Below are 12,344 nucleotides of genomic sequence, written 5' to 3'. Positions count from 1 at the left end.
GAACCTGGGAGGCAGAGGCTACAGTGAGCTGAGATCGCACCACTGTACTCCAGCCTGGGTGGCAGAATGAGAGACTCTGTCTCAAAAATAAAAAAAAGAAAAGAAAAAAGAAAACGCAGACTTTATGTGGGTGGTGGAGGATAGCTACAAGAAATGCATACTTATAGACTAATGATTTGAGAAAAAGAAGTCATTATATGACAACTTAAAGCAAAAAGAAGGTGAAGGATTAAAGTTGGAGAATTTAATGTAAGCAAAGGATGGTTTGATAATTTTAGGAAGAGGTTTGTCTTTAAAAGTCAAGAAAATGGTCAGGCACAGTGGCTCATGCCTGCAATCCCAGCACTTTGGGAGGTGCAAGCAGGCGGATCACTTGAGGTCAGGAGTTCAAGACCAGCCTGGCCAACATGGTGAACAGAAACTGTATTTTCTCTTCCTTATGGTTTTCATAATCACATTTTGTTTTGTCTAGGCCACTTTATTGCAAGAATATGATCTGTAATAAATGTAACATACAAAATACATGTTAATCAACTATGTTATCAGTAAGGCTTCTGGTCAACAATAGGCTATTAGCAGTTAAGTTTTTCGGGATTCAAAAGTTATATGTGGATGTGGATGCGGATATGACTGCTTGGGGTTGGTGTCCCTAATCCCCATGTTGTTCAAGGGTCAACTGTACTTTTTGTACCTAGAGCTTACTTCCAGTATTAACTAGTGAACTATACACTTAGATTTTAGCTTTTCTTTCTTTTTTTGAGATGGAGTCTCCCTCTGTCAACCGGCTGGAGTGCAGCAGTGTGATCTCCACTCACTGCAACCTCTGTCTCCCAAGTTCAAGTGATTCTTCCGCCTCAGCCTTCTGAGTAGCCGGGATTATAGGTGTGTGCCACCATGTCTGGCTGCTTTCTTGTATTTTTAGTAGACATAAAGTTTCACCATGTTGGCCAGGCTGGTCTTGAACACCTGACCTCAAATGATCCACCCAGCTTGGTCTCCCAAAGTGCGGGGATTAGGGGCACCTCGTCTGGCCAGATTTTAGCTTCTTATTTTATTATTTTTTTGAGATGGAGTTTCACTCTTCTTGCCCAGGCTGGAGTGCAATGCTGCAAACACGGCTCACCACAACCTTCACCTCCCGGGTTCAAGTGATTCTCCTGCCTCAGCCTCCTGAGTAGCTGGGATTACAGGCATGTGGCACCATGCCAGCTAATTTTATATTTTTAGTAGAGATGGGGTTTCTCCATGTTGGTCATCACTCCTGACCTCAGGTGATCTGCCCACCTCAGCCTCCCAAAGTGCTGGATTACAGGCGTGAGCGAACTCACCCTGCCTTAGCTTTTATTTCTAAAATCAAACATCAACAAACTAAAAAAAACAGTTACAGAACTACATTTCTCAAATTGGGAGCAGTGGACTATAAGCCATGAGTTCTGATGAAGTTTGAAAGGTTTATATTTCACACAGAAGACTGGTATGGCCCCTGCACAAGGATGACACACAAATTTGTAAAGTGTTCCATGAAAAACCAAATTAAAAAATAATTTTTTTCTTTTTTCTTTTTCCAAGGCAGTGCTGAAGGATAAAAAATAATTTTTTTTTGAGACGGAGTCTCATTCTGTCACCCAGGCTGAAGTGCAGTGGCACAATCTTAGCTCACAGCAACCTCCACCTGGGGCAAAATGATCCTCCCACCTCAGTCTCTTGAATAGCTGGGACTACAGGTGTGTGCCACCATGACTGGCTACTTTTTCTAGTTTTTCTAGAGACAGGGTCTTGCCATGTTGCCCAGGCTGGTCTCAAACTCCTGAGCTCAAGCCATCCACCTACCTTGGCCTCACAGAGTGCTGGAATTACACATGTGAGCCATTGCACCCGGTCTAAATTTTTTTTTAAAAAGAAAGCTTTGTATTTTCATTTCAATAGTATTTTTATGAAGTATATTCTGGATCATCTAAATAACCACATCACATCCAAAATCAATGGTACAAGAATTCAGATGAGCTAAAGAAAAAAGCACAAAAGGGACTTATAAGATAAACGACATATTTATGCCAAATAAAAGCCAAACCACTTAACCTGAGATGTAAGAAGGAACGCTGTGCAGAATTCAAATATAGAAGAGTGGTGTAGAAATTGAGTCCTCATAGGTTATAGAGTATGTAGAAAACAGGCCAGGCACAGTGGCTCATACCTGTAATCCCAGCACTTTGGGAGGCCAAGGGAAGCGGATTGCAAGGTCAGGAGTTCAAGACCAGCCTGGCCAACATAGTGAAACCCCATCTCTACTAAAAATACAAAAAAAAAAAAAAATTAGCTGGGCATAGTGGCGAGTGCCTATAGTCCCAGCTACTTGGGAGGCTGAGGCAGGAGAATTGCTTGAACCTGGGAGGCGGAGGTTATAGTGAGCCAAGATTGCACCACCGTACTCTAGTCTGAGTGACAGAGTGAGACTCCCTCTCAAAAAAAAAAAAAAAGAAAACTGCACATCTGTGCTAAGGCAGATCCTAGTATATTCACTATGGAAAGAGATTTTTTGTTTTGTTTTGAGAAAGTGTCTTGCTCTGTCATCAGGTAGAGTGCAGTGCCAAGATTACGGCTCACTGCTGTCTTGGACTCCTGGGCTCAAGTGATTCCCTCCACCTCAGCCTCCCAAGTAGCTGGGACTATAGAACGGACATAAGCCATCACACTCTGGCAAATTTTCTTTGTATTTTTTTGTAGAGACAAGGTCTGGCTATGTTGCCCAGGCTGGTCTTGAACTCACAGACTCAAGCTACCCTCTCACTTTGGCATCCCAAAGTGCTAGAATTACAGGAGTGAGCCACTGCACCTGACCCAAAGATTGTTTCAGCAAAACAACATCATTCATCACCCTAAGTTTAATTTTTTAAATTGGTTTTACAGTTTTGTTTATATTAGATTTATAAATTTACTTTTGTTTGTTTGTTTTTGAGATAGAGTCTGGCTCTGCTGCCCAGGCTGAAGTGCAGTGGTGCGTTCTCAGCTCATTGCAACTTCTGCCTCCCAGGTTGAAGTAATTCTTCTGCCTCAGCCTCCCAAGTAGCTGGGATTACAGGTACACACCACCACGTTGGCCAGGCTGGTCTCGAAACTCCTGACCTCAGGTGATCTGCCCATCTTGGCCACCCAAAGTGCTGGGATTACAGGCATGAGCCACCGTGTCTGGCCCATAAATTTACTTTTGATATAAACTTGGTTTTATATTTATATCTATCTTAGAAAGTAAATATTTTAATAAGTTAGGTCAATATTGGGGATTCACAATTTATTTTTCCTTTAAAAGGGAATTGTAAATCACTATTTTTTTTTAACTTTAATTTTTTATTTTTAATAGAGACGGGGTTTCACCATGTTGGCCAGCTTGGTCTCAAACTGCTGACCTCAGGTGATCAGCCCGCCTCAGCCTCCCAAAGTGCTGGGATTACAAGCGTGAGCCACCACACCCGGCTATCGCTATTATTAAAAAGTCAAAAAACAGGGAGCAGGCACAGTGGCTCATACCTGTAATCCCAGCACTTTGGACGGCTAAGGCAGGTGGGTCACTTAAGGCTAAGAGTTTGAGAACAGCCTGCCCAACTTGGTGAAAGCCGACTCTACAAAAGTTAACCGGGACTGGTGGTGCGCACCTGCAATCCCTGCTACTCAGGAAGCTGAGGCAGGAGAAGCACTTCAGTCCAGGAGGCAAAGGTTGCAGTGAGCCAAGATCATGCCACTGCACTCCAGCCCGGGGACAGAATGAGACTCCATCTCTGGGGGGGGGGGGAGTCAAAAAACGGATAGTGGCGAGGCCATGGGAACATTTATACATTGTTGGTGAAATGTAAATTAGTTTAGCCACTGTAGAAAGTAGCTTGGTGATTTCTCAAAGAATTTAAAACAGAACTACCATTTGACCCATCAATCACATTACTGGGCATATATCTAAAAGAAAACAAATCTGTCTGCCAGAAAGACACATGGACACACATGGTCATCACAACACTATCCACAATAGCAAAGACATGGAATCAAGCTGGGTGCCCATCAATGGTGACTGGATAAGGAAAATGTGGTACATATATACTATGGAATACTATGTAGCCATAATAAAGAAAGAAACTGTCCTTTGCAGCAACATGGATGCAGCTGGAGGCCATTATCCTAAGCAAATGAACACGCAGAAACAGAAAACTACTGCATATTCTCACGTAAGTGGGAGCTAAACATTGGGTATCCATGAACATAAAGATGGCAACAATGGAAACTGGGGGCTACTAGGGGGTGGGAAAGGGTCAAGGATTGAAAAACTATTGGCCGGGCACGGTGGCTCACTCCTGTAATCCCGGCACTTTGAGAGGCCAAGGCAGGAGATCAAGACCATCCTGGCTAACACAGCAAAACCCCATCTCTGCTAAAAAAAAAAAAAAAAAAAAAAAGAAAGAAAAAAAAGTTAGTCGGGCATGGTGGTACGCACCTGTAGTACCAGCTACTCAGTAGCCTGAGGCAGGAGAATTGCTTGAACCCAGGAGGCAGAGGTTGCAGTGAGCCAAGATCACGCCACTGCACTGCAGCCTGGGTGACAGAGCAAGGCTCCATTTCAAAAAGAAAAAAGAAAACTAACTATGGGGTACCACGTTCAATGCTCGGTGACAGGACCATTCATACTCCAAACCTCAGCATCATGCAATATACCCAGGTAACAAAGCTGCACAAGTACCCCTTAAATCTAAAATAAAAGCTGGAAAAAAAAAGGCGAATTCCAAATTAGTCACATACCTTTAAAGTATATGTTCAAGTATATAATATTTAAATTTAAGGTTCTACCACTCATACTTAAATGTATTATGAAGTATCTGCTGCACTACTCCATTCTATCTAGGTGAGCTTCCTCAATTTTGTAACTTACTTTCCATAAAGTCTTTGCTACATGATAATTACATGAATTTGACAACGTATTTCAAAGGGTGTGAATCAACAACTTAATAAAATGAAATGGACCAGGCATGATGGCTCACATCTGTAATCCCAGTACTTTGGGCAGATCGCCTGAGGTCAGGAGTTCGAGACCAGCCTGGCCAACATGATGAAATCCCCTCTCTACTAAAAATACAAAATGTGGAGATTCAAATCAGGAAAGATCTGTTTCAAAATTATGGCTCTCCTAGTTTCTTATCATGTAATCCTAGTCAATAATAACATCTCTGAGCTTCAGTTTACTTACAGGGTTACTGTGAAGATAGTTATGAGGTATGTTGTAACTCAAAAGTTGTTTTCCTATTTACCTAAATTAGCTTCTCCTTCTGATTTCTCTATTGTTTTATGGCGTTCAATAGTCTACCAAATGGCTAGGTGTGGTGGCTAATGCCTATAATCCTAGCACTTTGGGAGGATGAGGCAGGTAGATCACCTGAGCTCAGGAGTTCGAGATCAGCCTTGCCAACATGGTGAAAACCTGTCTCTAACAAAAATACAAAAAACTGCCGGGCGTGGTGGCTCATGCCTGTAATCCCAACACTTTGGGAGGCCCAGGCGGGTGGATCATGAGGTCAGCAGTTCGAGACCAGCGTGGCCAAGATGATGAAACCCATAATAGAAAAATTAGCCAGGCGTGGTGGCGGGAGCCTGTAATCCCAGCTACTTGGAAGGCTGAGGCAGAGAACTGCTTGAACCCGAGAGGCAGAGGCTGCAGTGAGCCAAGATCACACCACTGCACTCCGGCCTGGGTGACAGAGTGAGACTCTGTCTAAAAAAAAAAAAAACCAAAAACAAAACAAAAAATTAGCTGAGCGTGGTGGCCCATGCCTGTGGTCCCAGCTACTTATGAGGTTGAGGTGGAAGGATCTCTTGAGCCTGCGGGGCAGAGGTGTAGTGAGCTGAGATCTACTACACCCTAAACTGGGTGACAGAGTGAGACTCTACCTCATTTAAAAAAAAAAATTATATCATACACCAGGGCTTAAAATTGTATGGTCGTTGACATCTCTCTTTCCAGAGAATTATTAATCTGTCATATATCATGCAGATTTCACCTTCACCATTGGCTCTATCCTCCTGTAACCAATCGCATCTAAACCTCCAAACGCTGAAGCCTACTAAAGTATTTTTTACCTCCATCTCCTCTCACCTACAATGCATCCTACATAACAGCTACATGTACAGGATTTATCCTGTGAAGTATATCTCTGAGGCTGTCATTCTCCTACACTAAGTTACATTTTCTGTAACTCTTTTTTTTTTTTTGAGACGGAGTCTCACTCTGTCACCAGGCTGGAGTGCAATGGCGCGATCTGGGCTCACTGCAACCTCCGCCTCCTGGGTTCAAGTAATTCTTCTGCCTCAGCCTCCAGAGTAGCTGGGACTACAGGCGCGCCCTACCAAGCCCAACTAATTTTTTTTTTTTTTTTTTTTTGTATTTTTAGTAGAGACGAGGTTTCACCATGTTGGCCAGGATGGTCTCGATCTCTTGACCACCTCGGCCTCTCAAAGTGCTGGGATTACAGATGTGAGCCACCTTGCCTGGCCTCTGTAACTCCCCACTAAATCAATTCTTCCAATTCACCCCCAGTGATTCTTAAACCGAAAGTTTCCTGAGGCAAAGATATTGAGGTTATTTTATCTACTATCCCTAGCATACTACATGACATATAATAGACATCCAATAATAATGTTTGGAAAAGTAGTGAAAATCTATAATGCTCTTCCTCCAAAAAATGAACATTGGGCTATCTCTGGTGGTATAATTCTTGCTTCATTTCTTTCTAACACACTTTTGATTACTAATAGACAATTGTTCTAACTTTGACAATCTGAAAACTGGTCTTTAAAGATAATCACAAAGAATTACAAAGAGACAATAGCCCTCTGTGATTAAAAGAAAGCCAATGAAAAAAGCTTTTTAATCTCCCTATGTTAATTTCTTTTCTTTTTTTTTTTTTTTTTTTTTTTTTTGTTGTGAGATAGAATCTCCTCTGTCATTCAGGCTGGCGTGCAGTGGGGTGATCTTGGCTCACTGCACCTCTGCCTCCCAGGTTCAAGCAATTCTCTGCCTCAGCCTCCCGAGTAGCTGGAATTACAGGTGTCCACCACCACACCTGGCTAATTTTTTTTTGTATTTTTAGTAGAGACAGGGTTTCACCTTCTTGGCCAGCTGGTCTTGAACTCTTGATCTCGTGATCCACCTGCCTCAGCCTCCCAAAGTGCTGGGATTACAGGCATGAGCCACCATGCCCAGCTAACGCCTGTAATCCCAGCACTTTGGAAGGCCAAGGCGAGCAGATCAAGAGGTCAAGAGATCAAAATCATCCTGGTGAACATAGTGAAACCCCGTCTCTACTAAAAATACAAGAATTAGCCAGTCATGGTGGCACTCGCCTGTAGTTCCAGCTACTCAGGAGGTTGAGGCAGGAGAATCGCTTAAACCTGGGAGGCAGAGGTTGCAGTAAGCCGAGATTGTGCCACCGCACTCCACCCTGGCAACAAAGGGAGACTTCGTCTCAAAAAAAAAAAAAAAAAAAAAATTCTTAGTCTTACTACTAAGTCAGCAGCTACAAGGCATGGATCAAATAACTGCAACATAAAAGCTGTAATTTTAAAAAGACAAAACCAAATATCTACCGAATAATATAGCAGAAAAATTATTTTTAAAAAATAATCATTATCATCATCAATAACTAAACCTTCAAAGTACCTCTCAGGTATTTCTCCCAAAAAAATTTTTGGGTCTCTTATTCTTCTAGTAAGTTTAAGCCAAATATTCAAACTATACAGACTCATTCACACAAAATATTTCCCCTCTAAGTACACTACAAAATTTGTGATATCATATGATACACTGTGGTGAAGTGTGCTCACAAATACTCTTTGTAGACAATTTGAATAAGGAAATAATATCACATATATTCTTTGCAGACAATTTGAATAAGGAAATTTAGGGCTAATCATAAACATTACTCATGGCCATTTCTCAAATATTAATCTCTCTGTTCAGTAACACACAGTCAATGTCATTGATCCGACAAAAGCTAGGGGAAAAGCATAGGCCCCAAATTAATGTATTAACATTTTTTTGCCCAGCCTAAAAACTTGATCACATGTAACTTTCTGTAACACTGTTGTGTGCAAGGAGACAGGCTCCTTTCAGCATAACCTAAAACATACATGGGTCTTTAGATAACCTAATAAAACAGTGACTATTATAGAGTCAATCAATCCAGGTCTCTAAACAAAGGGCGAGGCTAACCACTCCAGCATTTAGAAATAACAGAGGTCTCAATTTATCTTTACCAACTTAATGTACTCACAACAAATGCTTGCATCACACTACCACAACTCTCCTTCTTAACAATGAAGGTAAAAACTCAGGACCAAAAGAGAGCTCCTAGAGCAGTATTTCACTTGCAATATAAAATCTACCACAAAATTTTTCATAACTTTACTCTGAATTCATGAACTAGATTGGGGGGGGGGGAATACAGGGAAGAGCTTCCCTGGAAAGCATGGGAATAAAATATGACTGACAGTATCTCAGTTATTATTTGCCAAATGACAGAAGCAAAGAGGTTAGTTACTCTATGGATAACAGGGCATTAATTTTTTTTTTCTAATTCTTATAAAGCTGGTTCCTATTCTTTAAGATGTGACTATCCACACCCCAGCAAGTTACAGACTAGGATCTAAAACACAGATCTTAAATGCAGAATAAAATGCCAACGCTCTGCCTCCTTCAAAAAACATACAACCGCAAGAGCTGCTGAACACCATCAAAGCAACACCCGCCTGAGTGGATGTTTGAAAAATTCTATCAGGTAATCAGGATAAGTGCTAGCGGATCCTCTAGGCCTCAGCAGCAGCCTTAGGTATAAGAGCAAACTGGAGCCCTCTTAACACTCAAAGAATAATGTTGATGTCATGACGAGGCTACTGATTCTTCGCACTCCGGACAAGTCATTCCTTGATCCACCGCGCAATTCTTTCCCCACCCAACCCCATCCCCGCAAATAAAGAGATCTCCATACAGAGAAGCCCTCGGGTACACCCTCCTCCTCTACCTCCAGCGGCTGCCGCTTTCTCCTCCCTCGGGCTCCGTGGTGGGGGCTCCAGAAGGTCCTGGGCAATCCCGAGCCCCGGCAGGGCTTGTTTTGCCCGTGCAGGATAGCTCTGGTCAGCCGCTTCCTTTCTCAGTTTGTCCAAACTGGAGCGCTCCAGGGTACCCGGGAGCCGAGGAGGGAGTCGGGGTGGCGACGTCGCCGTCGCCGCCGCCTCTGGTATGTCAGGGGCCGGGATTGTATTTCGAAAGATCCGCCATTTTCACCTCGTCATCACCATCACAGCTCAGCAGCTTCCCCGACAGCCGGAGCCCGGGCCGCCGCCGCCGCCGCCGCCACCAGTAACCTCCCCCTTCCTCCTCCTCCCCTCCCCACCCGCCCCTCGCGGGAGGCGCACACCCACATATCCGGGGAAGCCTCCCGCCGCCCCGCCAACCTTCAAATGCACACGGGCCGTGCAAGTGCACACGGGCTACGCCGAGACCTTTCACCCCCAGTTGGGGACGCCAAAGGAAGTCGCGCCACCTGCGGGGTCCCAGGTCCGGCATATTTTTGTTTGGAAGAGCAAAAGCCATGCAGAAGGTGGCACAAGGACAATAAAGAACCCAAACTCTTTCATTTTCAGAGCAGGAACTTGAAAGAAATGGTGGAATGCGCTTCATTCACTGTGGCTATCCCAGGCACTAAAAACATTATTGTGAAGACCCTTGATGTTATTCACCAACTTTGACATTTTACCCCACCCACAGAACTACTTTGACAGGATGAGCTATTTCCATATGCATGTTTGACCTTTGACACCTTTGTCAATTACAGACAGTAATCCTCATGCAGATGAGGTGATCAAAACACCTAATTTTTACAAATAAAGTTCTGAGCTATATTCTTCTCCAACAATTTTATCTGGTCATTTCTGTCCATGAACACTGTGACTTCCAATCTGTCATCTGTTTAAGACGTCAAAGCGCACCTAGATTTAAAATGTACTTAACTAATTGTAGAAACATTAATGAATGATCAATTTCTAAAATATTGAAAATATAACTCGAAGTTAAAATTCTTTGCCAAATGTTTTTAGAATCTAAGTAATCAAATTAAAAAAAAAAAAAAAACTGCTGCTGATATATTTGTTCAATACAGTGAAAATAAACAGCTTGCTTCAGAACAAGACGACCCTAGAGTTACTAGGTAGGTAAGAGTTACCAGCCCAGCTCTTGTCATCAGTCAGCTGAGCAAGTAAACAAAAGAGAATACAAGTTAATTCTTAATCATCTAAAAAATAACAAATTATAAGCTGCAAGACTTCTAATAAGACCAGTATTTTTTTAAAAAAGGAAACTGGCTGCCATTTCAGAAAGCGTTAACCATTCAAAAGCTGAATTCTTTATCATTCAACTGCAACATAAGCTCTAAAAGATATATCTAAAATGGGCAAAATTAATTTCAAGGTTGCGAACAGGGCCACTCTACTATACAAGTTAGTGTAAGAAGAATAAGGTTGAAGTTGAAAAAGTCATTTCATTTCCCTACCTTGGTTCAATGACAACTCCATATAAAAGTGGGTAGATTCAGCCTTTAGCAAAGGCAGTCTACCACCCACCCCAATGGCTGTTTTTATATGCAGACTGCCAGATGCTGAGCGTGTAAAGTGTTCTCAATATCTTCATCTTTAAACTTTATTACCCCACTGACTGCCCCGTCCATCCGCACTCTGCTTGGTTGTTTACCGTTGTTGGCCAAGCTAAGTCCCGGCCCGCTCCCTTCCCCCGTGCACATCGGGAACATTATGACATTTGGCTGGTGGGCTTCGCGAGGAAAACGGACACGCACGAACGAGAGCCCGTACAAAGGGGCGTAGGAAGAACGCGGTGGCGGACAGCAGGGAGAGAAGGGACTGGCACAAAATGACACAGCAGCAAAACCGGTTCCCAGAAACCCGGGGCCGCCACGGCCGGCTTCTTGGGTCGCGCAGCGTGCGTGTCAACAGCCGCGGGAGCCCTTCCTCCAGACTGCGGAGCAGGCAGCCGGCCGAGCGCTGGCCCTGCCGAGTGACAGCCACCCTCCCGGGAGCCGGCGGGAAGAGGCCGAGTCCAGAGGATCCTCCGCCCCCCGCGGCCCAGGGAAGAGGCGCGGCGGACCCCGCCTGAGGGTTCCCGCTCCCTGCCGAGGCCCACCGGCCGGGGATCCCGGAGGGAGCGGTCCAGCGCTCTCCGCCCGCGCAACCACTGGCAGCGGGGGCCGGTTCCCCCTTCCCGCCCGCCCGCCCAGAAGACCCCATCCCAGGGGCTGACACTCACCAAAGCCGGCGGCGCCGCCGCCTCCTGGTCGCGCGGCGCTCCCTGGGCTCCCAGCAGCCGCGGCGGCGGCGGCGCCTCCGAGACACAGACCAGGGTTTGTTCAAAATCACGCGCCCAGCGCCATTCCACCGCCGCATCCCATAATACGCCGGGCCCTCCCCCGCCCGCGCGCCCCTCTCTGCCCGCCCCTGAGCTCCGCACCCCGCCCCACGGCCGGCTTCCTTCGCTCCGCCTCTTCCGCGGCGCCTCGCCCCGCCCCTTGGCAACCTGAGCGCGCGTCATTCCGCCAGGCTCCGCCTGGGCGCTGCGGCTCCACGTGACTCCGAGTGGCGCCCGGTCAAAGCGATCGCACGGAATGTTCCACCGGACTGAGGCTGGTGGGGGGAGGACCCGCATCGCGCTGCGGGTGGGAGAGGCCGTCCCTTCGTCTAGCTTTCCTTGTTAGAGACTGGACGGTAGGTGCGATTTCCAGCGTATCCTGCTCTTCGATGTCCTTGAGTGAGGAGGTGACCAGTAGTCACAAATGTCAAGTCACTGTGTTTTTTAGGCACTAATTTTGCAAGGGTCGCTAAAAAGCCTCAGGGAGATCATTGACAGTTAAACTTATTTCGATAGAGACCTTTTGCTTTTCTTACAACACACAGCTAAGACTAACACAGTCAAAATTATTTGTATTTAATCACCTTTTATTTTTTCCCGCGATTTATATGATATCCAAATACGAAGTTGGATGAACAGACACTGAGATTATTCTGAAAAAAAGAGATTATTCTGAGAGATTATTATTAACTGCTGTGTGTGAGACAAGAACTACATATATGAAACAATAGAAAATACAAGAGTGTAAATGTAAGATGGTGTGGTACAGTTATAGTTTGCTAACGGAACGCGGAGGGCTTAAGGTCAACATGAGAGACTAGGGAACACAATGGAGGAGGCGAAACAGTGTAGTGGAAGCAGCAATCACTTTGGAATCAGGCAGTACTGGTATTTAGTGGCA

At 44.8% G+C, this 12,344-nt stretch overlaps 1 protein-coding gene across 5 annotated transcripts in view; it reads right to left on the bottom strand.

Annotated features, from left to right (window-relative positions):
* LIN54 (lin-54 DREAM MuvB core complex component) overlaps positions 1-11,493 on the bottom strand; it is an 89,908-nt gene extending 78,415 nt beyond the window's left edge. For 2 of the 5 annotated variants that reach the window (XM_032239742.1, XM_032239746.1), the window contains exon 1: positions 9,051-9,396. The gene's annotated coding sequence lies outside the window, so the exon portion shown is untranslated. Of the gene's footprint in view, positions 1-9,050; positions 9,397-11,344 lie in introns of those variants that run through there. The other 3 variants (XM_032239745.1, XM_032239748.1, XM_032239747.1) reach the window with 3 other exon arrangements.
* Positions 11,494-12,344: the final 851 nt, after the last annotated feature.

Source organism: Sapajus apella, unplaced genomic scaffold (genome assembly GCF_009761245.1).
Source record: "Sapajus apella isolate SASKATOON/1434 unplaced genomic scaffold, GSC_monkey_1.0 scaffold45, whole genome shotgun sequence".
Classification (NCBI taxonomy): domain Eukaryota; kingdom Metazoa; phylum Chordata; class Mammalia; order Primates; family Cebidae; genus Sapajus; species Sapajus apella.
The sequence above is the reverse complement of the archived record's forward strand: the minus strand, read 5'-3'. Positions and strand labels throughout refer to the sequence as shown.